Below are 19,507 nucleotides of genomic sequence, written 5' to 3' on the forward strand. Positions count from 1 at the left end.
GGGCTGAAAAGAGCTGATAGTAAAGGCAGAGAAGTCAATTCTCAGGCTAAGCTAATGGCCTAGACAAGAGAAGGTGGGAGCCTGATTCTGGTTTCCTCTGTAACGAGCAAGAGACATTTGTCTCTACTAACAGGTTGAAGTCCATAAAGCTGCCATTTTTGTAGGTTGAAAATAAGTGAATATTGACAATTTCTTATGGTTCAAATATTTTGAATACTAAAAATATAAACCATCTTCCTTCCTGAGAACATCACCCCTCCATCCCCTCATAGTGCAGGTCCCTGTATTCAACCTGGATCCCTTCTAGGTGCTGCAGACTTATTCAACCCCTCTGGTTGAACAGAGGCTTCATTTGTATTTGTAAAATATTAATTCTTAAGCTTATCCTGGGAAGAAAGGTGCTCATTATATTACGTCCTATATTTTTTTATTTCTGAAATTTTTGATTAAAAATGTATATAACAGAAATGCTTTATTTTTAAGAGGTTCTCTTTTGACAGAGATATTGGAGTGGGAGCAGAAACTTCTCTGACTGTTCCACTGGGGTGGGAGTAGGTGAAACTTAGGTTTGCCATGTGGAGTTTAAAACCAAATCTGAGGAGAAATTAACCTTCCACAAGCAGAGAAAGCTGGACATGAAAAAGCTCTCCCTGAATGTCAAACAGGGTGCTGGCCAGCTGGGCAGGAAGTGGAATGGCAGGATGACGTTGCCGTTAATAGTTAATGGTTACCGGGTATTGACAACTTGCAAGGAGAAGACACAGTGCAGGAGGGATTAGCTCCAGCCTTTGCCCGAGTACACGGCCAGCCAGCCTGTGGAAAGCTAGGCTTTTGTTACGAGCACCTAGAGACGACTGAGCGAAATAATGAAATAAATAAAAAGATTACTGCATGAGTCATCTCTGGAAAGCAGTAAACATTTTCAGGCTGAGTTTCAGCTTATGTAAGAGTTAACATGAATGAAAATGATTTATAACGGGCCTGCACATTGTTTCAGAGGAGCATTCACCGACTTTGATGGTGGGATGGCACATTTAACCTTTGAGTCCTAATAATATTCTGTTTTCCAGATGAGCTCAGGGCTTGTCATATTCTAGACCTGGAAAGCATAAATGGTATTATCTTTGTATATATAAATAAAAATCAATTCATTTTCCAAATGCTTAACTCATTCAGAAAGAGACACGACACACACACGAGTCTATTTCAGCTAAATCAACAACCCTAGCAAATCTCTTTTTGCTTATCAAATCAGGATGTATTAGGTTGAATAAAGGTGCTTGACTTATAAATCTACAAATAAGTAGTTATTTACCTAAGAGCATTTTGATTTATCATCTGAAACTGTATTTCCTGTTCATCTATAATAGCTTTTGAAACTTTCCCTTTAAATAGAAGGAAGCAATAGGTACAAAAAAGAAGTATCTCAATAAACGATCTTTTCGAAACTATAAAGGGACTACAGTTTCTTCTTGTGAAAATGATCATAGAATAGAATTTCAGAGTAGGAACCTTTTTTCCATATTTTTGAAGACATTTCTTATAGACTTGATATCTGGAAGGCAATCTGTACAAAACACTCGAATTAAATCTACTTGTCAAACCACCTAGCAGTCTCTACTCCTGGACTATTTCAAACCATTTGTGGAACACATTCTCTCAGATTCACTAGTTGTCTTCATAATACTCGAAGGAAGACAACAGTTTTGGGTTTCTTATGCCCTATGAATATAGCCATATCTCAAAATTGAGTTTCCGGCTCCCCAAACTCTGGACCCCAGGCAACTTCAATCATTTGACTTGGCTATGAAAAGTAGGAACCTGGGGTTCCATCTCAGGCTGTTTACTTAACACATGTCACATCTAAAATAAGGATTGCTTTAGCAGAAAAAGCAAGTCATTTATAAGTGTGCATTTATAAGGGCAAAAGTCAAGGCAACTGTGCAAACCACTTGTCAACTTATTGAGAGGAAATTGTGTAATCAACTTAACATACCAGTTAGCCTTTACCTGCAAGGTCAAGCTCAGAGTTCCTGTATGTCACCACACTAGCCTATTAATCACTCTGCAGGAAATTCCACATTTTTCTTTAGATTAAACTACAGAAAGTGGAGTGCGAACAGAATCTAGAGAGGATTTCCTATTCGTTTCTTTGTTTCCTTTGACTTGCCTGATGTTTCATGATTTAAAAAAAATTTTTTTTTTTACTTACTTGCTGCAGAATTTAAAATAGGTTCAAAATGATATATTTCAATATGCATTGCTAAAGGGACTTTTATCGCACAAAGGTAATTCTAGGTATTTGATGGCTGGGTGCCAACTTGCTGCTGTAGATTCCAACCAGAGATAGAAAGCATTGATACTGTCAAACAAGTAACAGAGCTTTCATTCCAGATTTAAAACAAGAAAAAGGATATAAGCTATTACATTTAAAACATTTCCCCTTCTTTTTTATGTTGCCAAAAAAGTTCAGGTATGTGGTTTTTAAAGATACCCTAAATTTAGGTATAATTTTTTAAAAAAATCACCTTCAAGTATCTTTTCAAATTTTCTATCTGAAAATGTCTTCATTTGCCCTTATTTTGAAACAACTTTACCAAGGTATACTTCACATACCATGTAATTCACCCAGATTTTAGTAACTCATCAGAATTTTAGAATATTCACCAAACTGTATAACCATCACCACAATCACTTTCAGAATATTTTCACTGCTCTAAAAGAAAGTCATGTCCATTAACACTTTTCATTTCCCCACGACCTCCCCTGCTCTAGAAATCCTAATCTAAGCTGGTATCTACAGATTCGCCTGTTCCTCGTATTTCATACAAACAGATTCTTGTAACATATGGTCTTTTGTGTCTGGCTTCTTTCACTGAGCATGTTTTCAAGGGTCATCCATTTGGATCAGTACTTTATGACTTTGCATGGCTGAATAAAATACCACATTTACTTATCAGCTCATAGTTGATGGACATTTGAGTTGCTTCCACGTTTTGACTATTATGAGTAAGACTGCTATACATATCCATGTACAAGTTTTGGTCTGAACATATGTTTTTCTTTGTCTTGGGTAGAGATAATGCAGGAACAGAAATGCTAGGTCATATGGTAATTCCATGTTTTACATTTTAAGGAACTGTCAAACTGTTTTCCAAAGTGACTACTGCATTTTACATTCTCGCCAGCTGCATGTGAAGGTTCTGATTTCTTTACATTACTTCAACATTCGTAGTTGTCCAACTTTTTTTTTTTTTAATTTTGTCAGAGGGTACATGTGCTTGCCAGAAAGCGACAGAGGTAGGGGGAGGCAAGAAAGTACTTCCCATGGAGAATGGTAATACTGCAATCCCTTCTCCTCCATCTCTCCATCCATTTGGGACTTTGGGCACATGTGCACATGTGCCTGGCATATATTTCAAGCCACTAGGTCTAGGACTCAATCTGCTCTGTCTGGCATGAGGGATCTAGCTGCCTTACCACCAGGCCATAGTCTGGTCTACTGTCTGACTCTTTTATTGCAACCATCCTAGTGGAAAGAAAGTGGTATTTCACTGTGGTTCAAATGACTTATTTTATTTTCAAAATCTTTTTTAAAAAATATTTATTTATTTAATTCCATTTGTTATTATTATTATTTTTTAATTTGACCAGAGAGAGAATGAGAGAGAGAAAGGGAACATGAGAAAGCAAATCACTAGGTCTGGGACTCGAACCACGGTCGGCCATGTGGGAATCCAGCGCCTTTAATCCTGCCAGTCCCTCAAATGACTTTTAAAGAGAAAGTTCATGGGCCAGTCAGTGGCATGGTGGTTAAGGCGGCTAGATCCCTCATGGCCAAGAGTGGTTTGGCCTGGACCTGGCAGCTTGAAAAACATGCCAGGCACGTGTGTGTGCAAGTGCAAAATTCCAAGAGGAGAAAAACATGTTGGCAGGTGTGTGTGTGTGTATGTCCAAAATTCCAAGGAGGGATGGTGGCGTGGCCATCCCCTTCCCCAGTGTGCAGGAAGGTGTACTTTCTCATTTTTCTTTTCTCTCTCTGTCTCTCTGGTGAATGCATAAACCCTATAAGCAAATTTTTAAAAAGAAAAGAAAAAAAAGACTGAGAATGTTCACAGGAAGATTTCTGCATTATTTTCCCGTGGCCAGTGTTATGAATACCAACTAGTCTACAGTTGTAGTATGCTATACAGCAGACGATGGAAGGGAGTGAAGGAGACATAGACCAGGCACACAAGAAGATAGGTCAGAGGTTCGGGATGGTTGGGGTCTTATCTTGAATTTATCATGTTCTAAATTTCTAGATATTTAAAAATATAAAATGACTAAACCATTCCTCAAATTCATTCAAAACTGCATTTTTTTGTTGTTGTTGTTCAGGCATTTTCCTTGTATTATTTACTTAAGGAGAACAAACTCAGTCTTAATTGCAATGTGGAATTTCAAAGAAACTATTAAATTTGCTTCTGAGGAGCTATCTGTAGCAACTGTTCAATGTGAGTAGCTTCCACACTTACATTTCCACTTTCTGGAGGGCTTGGCCCCCAGCAACAAGAAAGATAATCCTCCTTTGTGGACCTTCCCACAGTTAACGCCACACACATCTGGATGGCAGTTCAATAGCCCACTGTTACTCAGACAATCTGTAATCACACATACTATGTGTCAAGTAACAAGCCAGGGTGTATGGCTTTTCAGTATTCCGTGGCATGCAGCATGCACAATTTACAAATAAAATAAAAATATACAGCAGAGACAATGGCACATTCTTCGCTCAATAACCGAGAGAAAAGAGTGTCTCTGTTGAAATACAAGACTTTGCTTGTTATTTTGACGGTAAATGAAAAGAGGTTTGGAAAACCATGATTTCATTTGTTAAGTCTCTTAACAGGGGAAAGTAGCATATCTGTAGCATTGAAGAATCTAGAGCCATATGTTTCTTTAAGCTGAGCTTGAAGTAGAGATGGCCAAGAAACCACCAGTACTACGTACAAAATGCAACAGACAAAATTCACCAGCCTTATCCTTCTAAGTCATAGTAGGCTGGGCAAAGTGGGAAAGATGGAATCCAAACCACATTAATTGTTTTTCTCATTACTTTTAGCTGGGAGGATATGAGCAGGGAGGGGTTGAGTTCAACCTCCCCAAGTCGCTGATTAACAATTTTGGGAACAAAGGATTTGATAAGGCCAGAGGAAGTGAAGTTGAGCTTGTCCTGAGGGGGAAAAAAAAAAGATGGGACAGCTCTCCACACATCCAGCCGTTGAGTCCCCAGACAAGTATGACAAGGTGGCAGAAACAGCATGCCGACGAGCGATCATCATGGATAGTGAGGTGTTGGGAAATGCAGCCGGGGGTGCAGCTACATTCCACCTGCCTCTCTGACTGGCAGCACAGTGGCCTCTGACCCTGTGGGCTGTATGCATCACTGGGAATCTGGAGCCAGTCAGAGTAAGTTCAAGCCTTGGAACATGGGAAGGCCTAAGTGTGGGATCATTTGCTCAGTCACTTCTTAATCTGTAAGATTCAGGGACCAGATGATAAAGCATTGCTTATCCATCAGGGCTTTTCCCCTAGGCATTCCCTCCTGGCTTTTTGCCCACACTACCATAACTCGACTCTTGGGCTCTCTGAAAGCTTCTTAATAGAGGACAGCCCTCATTCCAAGGTAAACACAATTCTGTCATACTGTAAACTCAACAGTCTTGTAAGAAAATAACCATTAAGATCCAGGTGGCTCATGAGAGGAAGAAACTGTCATAGTTTAATCAGGGTGTATTGGGGAGAAAAGATTAGTTTCACAATGAACTTCACATGTGATTTTTCTCCATCCACAAAATACTAATTTCTTTAATATTGCAGGTCTTTAGTCTTTTCCCGTTCATCAGGCACTCACAGAGGACCTACTATGTGCCAAGAACTATGCTGAATCCCAGAGATATAAAGAGAAAGGAAACACAATCCCTGTCCTCAGAGATCTCAAAGCCTTGGATGACAGCCACGTCTGTACAGAATAATCTATGACATAAACTGATAAATGCAGTAGAGCAGGCAGTGAGGAAGAACAGAAGGAAGAATGGTTATTCTGCCCGAGGGCTTAGGGAGGCTTCAAAGAGAAGGTGACATTTAAGCTGGGCCCTGCAAGATGAGTAGGCTCTACCTAGATGAAGGGGCACGGAAGCAGAGAGGGAGCATGGGGGGCGTGTGGTGATCACTCCATTTTACACACAGCTCTTCCTGGAGAAACGATGAATCTGACTGGCCAGAAACCATGTGAGGAATCTACACTCCCTTCCCACACTCCATTCTCAGTTTTCCCCTTGCCCCAGTAATAGATGAGGATAAGAACTGATCGTGGAGCAGTGAATGACTGATCAGACAAAGCAACAATGCTGATCTGGACATCTGAGGGCTTGCAGGAGGGCCTGCACATCCATGCCTAGCTCTGCCTGGAGGAGGCAGATCTCTATCCTTCCGTCAGACCTGCTGGAAGGCACAGATGCTATGGCTCAGGTATCAAGCTGACAATAAATAGGATAAGCAAAAAGAACTGGAAGAGGAATGACTCAGCAACAGAAAATCATCAATTTATAATTTTTTTTTTTGATCTCCAGAAGTATGTCCTGAAAGGAAAGGCAGCCACAGACAGCTTTAATTTGCCAGATCACTGTAGGTCTCAGTGACCTTGACAGTCATCTTCACATGGATGGAGTGCTCTTGTTCTATTTTTGAGGTACCACTGCGTTTCACACATAAGAGGCTTTGCCTTAAGATCACAGAGCAGGATGAAGACCTTCCACGCTGTCCCTGCCACCCCCTGGGAATGCAGGTTCCTTGCTCACAATATACCTAAAATACTGCACACCCTCTCTAAGGCATCCCAGGGAACAGAAGACAGGGAAGAGACTTTTGAAATTCAGCCTTATTATTTTGCTAGAACATTTCATTCAGCTCATTTTTTAAAATCATTTTAAAGTTATTCCATTATGGGACAAAATGAATAATCCACATCCCATTGTAACTTTTCCTTTTAAAAATAATTGTCAACTACTAAGTGAATTTCTTGCTTGATCACTATAGAGCTTTAGAACTTTGGGAAAGGATGGGACAGACAAATAATCTAGAACCCCAGAACATTTAATGCCTGTATTCCCTTTGATGATGACTTTGTCCAGAAATCATGCACTGTATATGTATATAAAAATACTTCCACCAACGTTACCTCACTACTCGTTTTGCATTCAGGCAGCTCTTTCAGGGAGAAAGCTCCTCATTTTAAGCCATAATGTATGTTTGGGTAATATCCATCAGGGGTCTTGGGTCAAGCCTTTAGGGTCAGAGATAATCATCCCTCCACGGAACAACCCTTGAGAAAACTGAAATCATTTTGTAGTACTTCTCACCCTTCCTTGTCTCTGAACGCATCCCAGTTTGTATGGATGGCTCTGATTTGGGAATTTAGAACAAGCTTTGGCTTTTTATCATAGGAGCTGGTTTAAAATTTCCTGGGACCAGCAGATGGTGTAATGATTATGTCACTGGACTCCCATGGAGTAGACTGTGGTTTGAGTCCTGGACCTGATGGCTTAAAACTTCCGCCAGCCGTGTGTGCACGTGTGTCCAAGATCCTGAGAGGAGAAGGAAGGAGAAGGGATTGTAGCATGGCCACCCCTTCTTGGAGTGATTTCTCATTTTCTGTCTCTGTCTCTTCAGCAAGCACACATGCCCTATAGCAAAAATCTCTCTCTCTTTCTCTTTTTTTATTTTTTTGAGAGTTTTTTTTTCTTTTGCTATAGGGTGTGTGCGCTTGCCGAAAGACAGAGAGAGAGAGAGAGAGAGAGAGAGAGAAAGCGAGAAATCACACACACACACCCCGCCCCGAGGGGGGGTGGCCACGCTACAATCCCTTCTCCTCTATTCTCTTCTGGGGATCTTGGGCACGCACGCACACGCGCCCGGTGTGAGTTTAAGCCACCGGATCCGGGACTCGAACCGCAGTTGACTACATGGGAGTTCAGCAACATAGTCATTATGCTAACTGTTGGTCCCGCAAAAATCTCTCTTAAAACAAACAAACAAAAACAAAAAATAGAGAGGCAAGACATTTGTGGGCCACAGAAATGGTTTATTACCTATTGATGATAATGTGTATAGTATTCTCAACTGGACTGGCCTGAGATGTTTTTCATGTTGAGTAAATTCTCTTTATAAGCCAAATGATGTAAAGAGATCAAATGTTTAAAAACAATAACAATAATAAAAATAAAATAAATTAAAACTAACAAACAAATATTAAAGGTCATGGTTTCCTAGCATTGAATTTTGTCCTCACTCTGCTGCTTATCCCAATTAACTTAACATCATTCCCTCATTCATTCCTTTAATCCAGCCACCCAATCAGCCACTCACCCATCCAATATTTAATTGAGAACTTATTCCAGGAACCAGGGTTAGAATCGCATCAAGACAGACAACATGCCTTTCCTTGTATAGTTTATAATCCAGTGTTTGTATCACACAAAAATCAAGTAAATAAATGAAAAAAAGAACAATGTAAGAGATATTAGGTGGACAGAGAAAGTCTTTTGAGGAGTGACATTGAACTGAAACCTGTAAGAGAAGGACTCAGCCGAGTGAAGAGCTGGAGGAAGAATAATCCAGAAAAAAGAAGAAAAAAATATGATTTTAAAGATAAAATCTGTACATATACATGTATATTTTAAACTCCACCACTCAGAACAGAGTCGTTTGTAAATTCTACTTTACCTGCTAGTAGCAACGCCAAATCAAATTCATTGATCCCTTTCTCTCTCTGGTCCATGAATACACTGCTTTTCTCCAGAATTTCAGCTAAAGAAGGTCTTGTAGCACTTGGAGTGCCACAGGGGACTCAATGACCAGATTGATAGGATATTAATTTCAACTAAGTTGCAAGATTCCTGAGTAGTCGAAGAAGAACAGTGTATTTAAACGAAAAGCCAATTCACATAACCCAAGAACAGGCTTTGTGTGTTCTAGCCAATTAAACCTCCTCTAGTTTTTAACAGCTTTGTTTATGAAGCCCATATTGAAAATTAAATGTTTATTACAATTTTTTGAAGGTGAGGTATAGAACTTGGCAAAGTATTGATTAATAACTTGTGGATGACTGGTGTAAGGAAACTAGTTTTGAACCCAGCTGTAAACAATGCATCAGCAGAGTGTTTCAGCTATTTGTAGGCCCAGAGCTTGCCAATTTGTAATTAGTTGCAGATTTTCAATTACTTCTCAGCAAACAAAATAGTTTTATTTGCATTGTTTACTTGGCATTTAATTTAAAAAGAATCCAATCGATTGTTTTTAACGACAGATGAATTTGGAGGATTGGGATAAAATAAATAGATAAATTTTGAGTAGCCTTACATCTGTATTTTTGTTTCAAGTGAAACAAGTGTACAGATCTTGGCCTATATTCAATCAACTCTATCACACAATCTCAAAATGCCTCCTGTGCAATTTGTCAAAAAGAAGACTTTTGGCAACTGCATACAAAACTCTTGAGACTTGTAATGAAAAACATAATCAGAGTGGGGGAAAAAAGCAAAGTTGCATTTTCTGCTAATTGAAACTGGTAAACCACTGTGGGTAACTTTAAATTCAATAGAAGATCAAAATAATTACTATTTTAGATGTTAGACTTTATTACTTTGCTTCAGACTCTTTCTCTTCATGACTAGGCACTACTTACAGACCTAAAGTTTTTTCCTTGGAGAAGAAATTCAAATCACTCAAAGTATTTACTGAGGACTTACATAATAGTTGGTGCCAGAGATATTAAAATGAGTAACGTAAATTTCTGCCCTCAGGAAGTTCAAAGTTTAGTGAAGAAAGAGCATATTTATAAAGAATCCTTATTAAAGACTGGCTGTGATAAGTATGAGGAGTATTTAGAAAGTTTATGGGAAATGTGTGTTAGGAAAAAATTATGCATGAATTTCAAAAATGTTATCTAAGTTTTTTTTTTTTTTCTTTCCACAAGAGAGAGAGAGAGAGATAAGCACCCCCAACAGGGTCTCACACTGTCATCTTCCCCAAGCCTTTCAAGCTGGGATCTTGGGCACGCACAACTGGTGTACCCATGTCGACAGGCCTGTAGGGAACCAAACTCACGATCTTCCCTATGAATCCGGCATTGCTTTAGCAGTGCCTCACAAATGAACCACCAAGCTGGCCCTCAACATTTCTGTACCAAGATATACTCATACTTTATTTCTATTTTGACATAAACTTGTTGGAGCTATCTTGTATTGTGGTAAATAAAATTCTGGGATCAGAAAGAAAAGAGGAATTCATTCTGACTAGTGGATTGGGGAAGGTGTGATGCTAAAATGTAGCAGATTGCAAAGGTGGAATGGATTCCTGCAGTTGAGAGAGGAAGAACAGTTAGGGAGAGAGAACAGAACACAAAGGGGACCCAGAGCAGCATAATGTGTTTAATCAGACATAAAGTATCAGGTGAGGGATGGAAGTGAAAACAGAGAGAGTGGAGCAGACTATGAACAGAGTTGGAGAGCACAGTAAGAAGCCTGAACCCTATTCTGAGGAGCCACTGGAGAGTTCTTTTTTTTTTTTTTTTTTTTGCCCCTGGGGGGTTTTTTTTTTTTTTTTTTTTTTTTTTTTAATATTTGTTTTATTTAATTCCATTTGTTGTTACTATTATTATTATTTTAATTTTACTAGAGAGAGAGAGAGAAAGGGAAAGCAAGAAAGCAAGCTGTCAGGTCCAGGACTCAAACCAAGGTTGGCCTTGTGGGAATCCAGCGCCTCTAACCACCACGCCATCTGCTGGCCCCAACACTGGAGAGTTTTGAGAACACCATACAGGATGACCCCATGGTCTGATGGGTCTGTGCTTGAGGAAGACCATCTGGAGAATGAATGGTGTCATAAAGGGGGCAGAAGCAGTAAGAATGTAAACAAGAATTGACTGGAGGTATTTCAGATGTGGAATCCACAGACTTGAAGAACAATTAGACAATTGGAGTGAGAGAAGAGGAGGGGTCCAAACTGACTCTCAGACTTCTACAGAGGGTGAAGACTTTTTCTAAGACAAAGAACATATGAAGAGGAATAACTTTGACAGAATTATAAATCATACTCATCAGAAAATGCCATAGTAAAACACTATGGCAAACCTCAAACACCTCACGTAAAATGAAAGAAGCTAGTTACAAAAGGTTACATATTGTAAGGCTCTATATGAAATATACAGGATAGGTAAATGTATACAGGGTATGGAGAAAAAGGGGTGTAACTACGTAACAGGTATTTGTTTTTCTTCTGGGGAGATGAAATATTTTGGAACTAGATAGACATGATGGCTGTATAACATTGTAAATGTATTGAAAGACATTGAATGGTACACTTTAAAAATGGCTAATGAATGTTAATAAAAAAGATAAAAGCAAAAACTTTTTAAATAAAAACAAAAAAGCACCATGATTGCCCATAGACCTTTATATCCCAGAGCTGAACATACCAAGAATCTCCTTTTTAATTTTAATTTTTTAAATTTGCCAGAGGGTGCATGTGCTCACAAGAGGTATAGGTGGTAGGGATGAGGATGGGAGTGACCCATCCCCATGGGGAATGGTCACATTGGAATCCCTTCTCTATTTTCCCCTCCTTTCAGGATTTTGGGAATGCATGCACATGTACTCAGTGTGTTTTTCAAGCAGTTGAGTCCTGCACTTGAACTGCACAGCCAGCAATGTAGAATCTAGCATCCTTAACCACCAGGCCATGCACTGGCCACCTCAGAGTCTCCTCTTAAACCCAAATCATCTCAATAAGGAAGGAAACATGAAGGAAGGAATGCTAGTGCCCATCATTGAGTTTAACTGTCTGCTCCCTAGTGGACACACTCCTTCCTACACAGTTTTATGCACATTTTCCTTGGAAGGCCTAGGCTGATGGCCTTGGGAATGTTTAATTGGCAAGAACCTTATTCCTCATAGGTATAGCCTCTACCTGGGACTGTCCACTTTTACTATGTCAAACTCTGGCTGACCTAATAATGTAAGTAGTCAATCTGTCATGTGGAGACATATTGGGGTGGGGGGTGGGGTGGGGGGGAAGCTGCAAAGCACATAAGCACATAGAGAGAGAAGCTTGTGGGTCAGAAAACAGTACAGAAAACTTTCTGGCATTCATACTGGTCATCAGTAGCCCTGGGGGAATAAAGGGCCCCCATGCTCAGTGCATCATCAGGAAGATTAATTAACATTTGTAAAGGCCACACACAATGTGGAAGGCCTAGTAATGGATCTCCAAAAGCTGGAGTCCCTGTTTTCCAGAAGGGTCATGAAACAAGGAGTGGAAAATATTCCCTGTAAGACAGAGCTGGATGACCTCGGCCATGAAGAACATTACAAAGAAACGACTGGGCTTGTCTGGGATTCTCTTCATTCTCAAGTTGAATCTGATCTGACAGATGTGGTGAGTAATTAAACCCTTGTCCATTCATAGTCTGAATGCTTGCACTGCACAGAGAATGGGGCAGGAATAATGAGAGGCACAGCCCCTCTGGGACTATTCAGGAGTGCTCAAATTTGCATGGTCACATGAACCTGAAGGAAGTGGATTATGCCGGCCTGGTCAGGAAGTAGAGACCGCCAAAGCTTTCTGATTTGCATAAATCATAGTACTGGAAGGCAGAGAGGCCTAAGGTCTCTCTTAAGGAGGCCAGACACAGCTAGCTGCCTTCCCTTGAACCCAACACCCCTCTACAGCCAGGTGCCTTCTCTCAAGGCCTGTATAGGTAACTCAACTTGTGATGTCTTGTGTGCGAAAGTTTTGTCAATATATACTATTACGTTTACAAAAACATGTGAATTTTTTTTTTTTTTTTTTTTTTTTTTACAAGGGAAGTTGCTGCAGTCTTCTGTTAAATAGATTCTTTTAATCACTTTAGGAAAAAAGTGATTCAGTAAGGACTAATATAATTTATTATGATTACTGCTGTCAAATAATTTCTAATTGTGTGACAAGGTGCTTAAGTAAAGAATTGTTGTGGCTTTAAAAAATAGTTAATGCCTCTCAAAAAGGATTACTTTCTTTTTAAGTTGCAAATGAAGGCTACCAATTAATTAATCCATTTACATAAAAATGTCTTGGATCAGCTACCTGCAAAGATAAAGGGTGAAATCTATCCTCTAATTGGAAAAAAACCCCAACCCAACTGCTATAAAGTATGTGGAGTAAACATATAGAAGTAATTTACCAAAGGCAGACAGAAGTCATTAATTAAAAACTAAAATGTCAAGTGTCATTTTTTTTCTATGCAGTGTTAAAACTATTGGTGATGTCACATGTTTAATTGGATAATTTTCCTTAAATATCCCTTCCCATTTATACTGTTCTACACAATTTTCTCATTGGAAGTCATGTGAAATCACCCGATGATTTCAAGAGATGGGACACAAATCTCTCTTCAGTTTTCTCTCCCACATGCTAACTTCATACTGTCTCCCTGAAGCTTGGTAGAGCGTTCCACCTTTTGCTCCCTTTGAGTCTTACGCTGGATGCAAACAGTCATTACAGACCCAGAACGGAACAAAGAAGGCAGATATTTCCTAGTGAAAAACTAAAGTTCCTTAATCACTTTAATATATATAATCAAATGGGAATTATACATTACCCAGACTAATTATATATAATTTCACGACATTAGGTATAAATTATTCAGACCATATCAAGGGAAAAAAAAGGTTCTTTATAGCAAAATTTTCATTGTAAAATATATCTCACAGTAAATCCTATTTTTCTAGAATCTGGTCTTGTCTTTGATGAGATTAAGTTTGTTTTGCCAAGTTTTCCCCAAGCTGAGTCTCTGCTGCCATTTCTGTGGTTGCAATTAGTCTTTTCAATGTTTACTTACTGGACTTACTGACACATCGTGGTTGAATAAAATGCTAAAGGGAAGAGAGAAAAGAGACAATAAATAAAGGTGAGCTGGAGAAAGAAGGAAAAAGAGGAGCCAAAGAACAAAAAGGAAAGGAGGAAAGAGGTGGGGCAAAAAAGCCCTAAAGGTACAAGTTGTAATAATCGGAAGAAGAAACACTCAGTCTCAGAAACTGATAAGAAATGAATCGCCAGTGTCACAGGTCACCTGTCAAAGGGGCTCCATGTATTAATGACTGGCAGGAAGTGACACTTTAGGCACCATCCCTCACTCTGAGTGAATTTAAACAGCTCTTACAGTTACCCTTAGACTGACAGGCTCAGCCACAGGGTGGCTATCAACTAGCAGAGACCTCTCTACTTCACAACGTGTACTGAAAGCAGGAATTATCAGGAAACTCTGGGAGACACGTTTCCGCAAATGAATGTAAAACTCAACTTATAGTAGAGGTCTTAAAGATGCAGAAAAATGAGGGTCACAGAATGCAGATCTCTGGTCTACTGGAGGCTATAATCTCTCTTCCTTAAAAGGCCCACTTCTGCCTTTAAAATAACCCAGATCACTCATGTATTCTTCTAAGGAGCTCAATGTGACTTGTACAAAAGGCCAGGATAATTTTCAGCCGTCTTGCTGAGAAATATGCCCTCTTTTATAGTCAGTGAAATGCAGGTCCAGAGAAGTTAAATAAGTCAGTCCAGGTGACACTGCTGGAGAGAGAGGTCCTGATGCTGGAGCTCCTGGTGTTGAGGTCATTATGCCCAGCTCTAGGCCCTGGAACTTTCTGGGGAGTATCAGGCTTGCTTCTCACACAGAGGGCTGGAGGAACTGTTCAGAATCCCAGGCAGACGTGACCCTTGGTGTACCATGGCAGCCCTGAACAGACACAAGTCCCCATTTCTGTCTTTAGAGAGAGCATTTTATAGGTTGCACCCAGGGTGGCCAGCCCACGATCAGCTAATTTTAAAATGGAGCACTGACCTGCCTGTATTTTAATTGCCGCACATCCCCCTCCATGACAATGGACCATACCACAGGAGGTGCTGGTCCTTCCGTGCCTGTGACTGTGAGAGGTTGCTCATCAACTTGTGCTGCTTTTCTGCTTACTTCTGTTGTACATTTTGAATGTGCTCAGGTTCCTGGAGGGAAAGTCTTCCTGAGAGTCTACATAGAGATATAAATTCTTAACCTTATGAAGTCTTGGTTTCTTCCATCATAAAACTGAGACACCATTTTCTAGCTTTTTGAGGTTGTTAGTAATTAAAGGTAAGCACACTGCTTGGCAAAAATAAAAGGCACCCAATAATTTATCGTAGTTATTATCACAGGAGAAGTGTAAGAAGTTGCTTAAGGCTATGAAAACAGCTTTATTTTCATATTTTTCTTCCCAGAGGTTTAAGCTGTTCAGGTATGTTTGCATTCTTCTCGGTCTCTGCTGATATCAACATGTTATTTGAAGAGTGTTAGAAATGTTAATCCAAGAGAAACATACACTTGGTGTCACTGACCTCTTTAAGCGACACCTTTTTCATTAATTATTACCTTTTAGTGATTGCAATGTGGCCAATTCCCATTCCCTCTGATGACTTATGTGAGATCCAGGGTGAAAAGTGGTTTGAAATCTTGCTAGTCAAGAAACAAAGGAATCTACCTTTCTTTTTAAACATTTAAGGTAAACCAAAACCAACCAACCCAACAAAAAACACCTAAAGGGCAGAATGATTGTTAACTTGACCTGGTTCTGAGGCCGACTTGACCACTTAGGAGGGATGCGATCTAGTCAGTTTTTTCCTTATAAAATGGAATAACAAAGGCCCAGCTCTGTGGCATAGCATTAAATGCTGGTCCTGCAATGCTGGAAGCCACATGCTGGCCACAGGTTTAGATCCCTGGGTCGACCTGAAAGTACACTTGGCATATGTGCCAATATCCAAGATCCTGAGGTGCTGGAGGGTTGTGGAATGGAGATCGTGGACTGATGAGACCCTATTGGGGATGTTCTCTCTCTCTCTCCTGCATGTATGCATATGTACACTCTTTTGTTTAAAAAAAAAAAGGAGAATAAATTTATTTATTTATTTTTCAGAGAGAGATTTTTGCTATAGGGTGCATGTGCTTGCCAGAGAGAGACAGAGAGACAGAAAGCGAGGAAACCCCCCTCCCCCTAGGGGGGATGGCCTGTCACAATCCCTTCTCCTTCATTCTCTTCTTATCCTGGGCATGTACACACATGTGCCCAGCATGAGTTTTTTAAGCTGCTGGGTCCACGACTCAAAACCGTGTCAATTACATGGGAGTCCAGCAATGTAACCTATGCCATCTGGTGGTCCCAAAGAATTTATTTCTTGAGACATATCATAGCATAATGGTTAAGGGTGCTAGATCCCACATGGCTGCCTGGAGTTTGAGTCTCAGCTGGGTATGTGTGCATGTTTGTCCTAAATCCCAATGAGATGGAAAAAATGAAGAAGGGACTGTGGTGTGACCATGTCCCAGTATCGGGTAATTTCTCCTTCTCTTTCTGTCTCTCTCTGGTGAATACACAAGCCTCTAGCAATCATCATAACAATAATAATAATAATAATTTTAAAAATCTTTTAGGGCTATTGTAAAGATATTTTTAAAATCTCCTAAGATAAAGTCTTAGCTCCATGCCTAATTATAAAATGGTTACTATAGTCATGCTGCTATCAGTAACTATAAAACTCCCATACAGGAATCAGGGCACTGGCAGATGCAGTGAATATTCAATATTAGATACTAGAAAATACCAGGGGTAACTGGAGCCCCTATTTACCTCCAAGTATGATTCTGTTCCCTTTCTTCCACTTTAGGAAATTTGTTTGTACTTGAAAATAGTCATTAAGCTGAGCCCTTTGTGATTGATGCATGTGTTTAAAAAAACGTAGTGGTGACACCTAGGGTTATCAGTCTTCTTATTTGCAAAGACAAAGGTCACATCAGACTTTAGCTATTGTGGATGTTTCTGGGCCCACATACTGTCAACAAGCTCCTTCATTCCCTTAGTAGCCTAGCCCATGCACAAGAAGCAGGACGACTTTCTTTTCTAGCTCACTTAGGAGTCGTTGACAAAGGTAAACCAGCTGTAACTCTGCAATGCGTGCCCATACTCTGCCACTGATTTCACCAGTTGTGTGAGACATTCTCAGTTTTTCTTATACTTTTAGCAGATAATGTTTGATTTTACTCAATTTAAAACATAGAAAGTACGAAAGAAAAGAGGGAAATTTTGTCTTTATGCAAGGACTGGCTCCACAGAATGCGAGAAGCTGTCCTGAGATAAAATTCCTCTTTCTTGTAAGATAGCCGATGGCTTCAAGTTCCTGCTGCCTGGTGTCAGAGTAGCCACTCAGTAGAGCCCAGCATGCTGGGCGTGGGGAATGGACTGCCTGTGAGCTGGAGGTGGTGGAGCTGGGGCCAGAGGTAGGACGGGATAGGGTCTGGATTTAACCCCTCCTTGGGTTAGTTTAGTTCTCAGGCTGCCAGGAGTCTTGAGAGCTAAAGGTGACTTTTCACGAACCCAGTTTTTAAAGGCAAGATTTTGGATTTCTTCAAAGAACAGAATTTTATTAATCCTAGATCCTCAGGGAAGATAGACAGAGATGACAGAAAGGGGTGGCAGAGGGAAAACCTGGGCAGGAAACATGCTATCATATCTTTTTTGCCTTTCATTTATACAATCTCAATCTGAAGATTAAGTCAGTTATTTTCTTCTTACTGTTGCTCTCATCATACTTGAGACCACTCTAGTTTTTCCGCCCTGAAAATGGATCACATTTGTTACTGACCTGCTCATTCATATTCATGTACACAGAAACAGAAACTGTCCTGGGAAGCTCCATGGTGAGGACAAGCTACTTAATGTTATTCTACTTATTTTGTGTCCTAGGAGAATTTGTGTTTTGTTTGTTTGTTTGTTTGAGAGGTTTTTGCTATATGGTGTGTGCACTTGCCAGAAAGAGACAGTCAGAAAGTGAGAAATCACCCCCTGGGGGGATGGCCACACCGCAGTCCCTTCTCCTCCATTCTCTTCTCGAGATCTTGGGCACGCACGCACACGTGTCTGGTGTGAGTTTTAGCCACCAGGTCTGGGACTTGAACTGTGGTCGACTACATGGGAGACCAGCAACATAGTCATTACACCAACTGCTGGTCCCTCCTAGGAGAATTTTTGGTGAAGTTAATGGCTTCTGATAATTTATCTCATGTAAGCAACTTCAACTTTCTAGGAATTACCAGATTTTTTTTTTTTCCTTTACAGGGTATCGTTAGAGAAAGAATGTGGCTTCTCCTTCTGCAGAGTATTTTGCTCTGTTCAGTCTCGGGTCAGCAAAGATCTACTAACTGCTTACTGCATGCTTTGTTCTAGGTAAGCTTTGCAGAGGTAAACAGTGAGGGAGACAAGCTAAAAGAGCATGGTAGCATGTTGAGTAAAGGTGCTCTGGGTTTCACTGCTGTTGCTTCTCAGTCTGAGGGGAAGGGCCAGCTTTTGCTTTGGTTTGTAATTTCCCACCTGCTGAGGACTGGTAGGGGATCCTATTCCTGTGAGTAATAAGCAGCTCCTGCCATATGCAACTCACCATGTGAACTGGGCTGTACCTAAAATGGTCTGTGCCCTATTCATGAGTCCAGTCCCCAGGCCATGCACTTGGATGTCAAGGTAAGGTCAGATTGCTACCCATGTTTTTAAATGCCCACTCTCAATTTCTATTTTAATGTTGTCATGGACTGACAGCAAAGAGTTCACAGGACTGGCATCATGAGTAGCCCTAAAAAATGTAAGTAATGGTCAGTGGAGTGGTTTAGAACTGGCACCTTCGTTCCCATTACGTGCCTTTTTACCCAGACCCACCTCCAAATCCTGCTTCCCCTAATAAACTGAAGCCCGTCAATTCTAATTTATGAAAATAAACTAAATTCCAAGATAGTTTGAGGGCCTTGAAGCCCATGACACTGTCTTTAGAATTTTGCCTGGGGCCAGCCAGTGTTTAAGATGGTGGCGTGGTGGTTAAGATACTGGACTCCCACATGGCTGACAGTTGTTTAGAGTCCCAGGACTGGTGGCTTGCTTTCTCACTTTCTCTCCCTTTGTCCCTATCTGTCCTGGGTCAAAATAAAATAAAATAAAATAAAATAAATCTTAAAAAAAGAAAAACAAAAATGGTGGCTGGACCCTACATGGCCGACTTAGCAGTTCAACCTGGCAGCTTGAAAAAAATGCCAGGTATATGTGTGTGCATGCAAGAGGAGAATGGAGGAGCAGGGACTGCAGCATGGCAATTCCCCTGTGGAGGGACGATTTCTCTCTTTCTCTCCCCCCCCCAGCAACCATACACACCCTACAGCAGAAGCAAAACAACAAAGTTGTGTAGGGCCAGCAGTGGTAAAGCAATGCTCTGTGATGCTGACCCACATGGGAAGGTCCTGAGTTTGTGTCTGGCGGTCTCCTTGTACCCACCAGGTGTTCATGTCCCATGATCCAGGCTGGCGGTGGCTGTGGGTGGATCATGGTATGAAGACCCTGGGGTAGGGGAGCTCTCTCTCTCT

The 19,507-nt window shown here is 40.5% G+C and overlaps 1 long non-coding RNA gene across 1 annotated transcript in view; it reads right to left on the bottom strand.

The window, feature by feature from the left end:
• Positions 1–671: 671 nt before the first annotated feature.
• Positions 672–19,507, bottom strand: part of LOC102479536 (uncharacterized) — an 81,972-nt gene continuing 63,136 nt past the window's right edge. Inside the window, exon 3 of the long non-coding RNA XR_001371471.2 lies at positions 672–1,099. This is a non-coding gene — a long non-coding RNA (uncharacterized LOC102479536). The remainder of the gene's footprint in view (positions 1,100–19,507) is intronic.

Source organism: Tupaia chinensis, unplaced genomic scaffold (assembly GCF_000334495.1).
Source record: "Tupaia chinensis unplaced genomic scaffold, TupChi_1.0 Scaffold140534_1, whole genome shotgun sequence".
Taxonomy (NCBI): domain Eukaryota; kingdom Metazoa; phylum Chordata; class Mammalia; order Scandentia; family Tupaiidae; genus Tupaia; species Tupaia belangeri.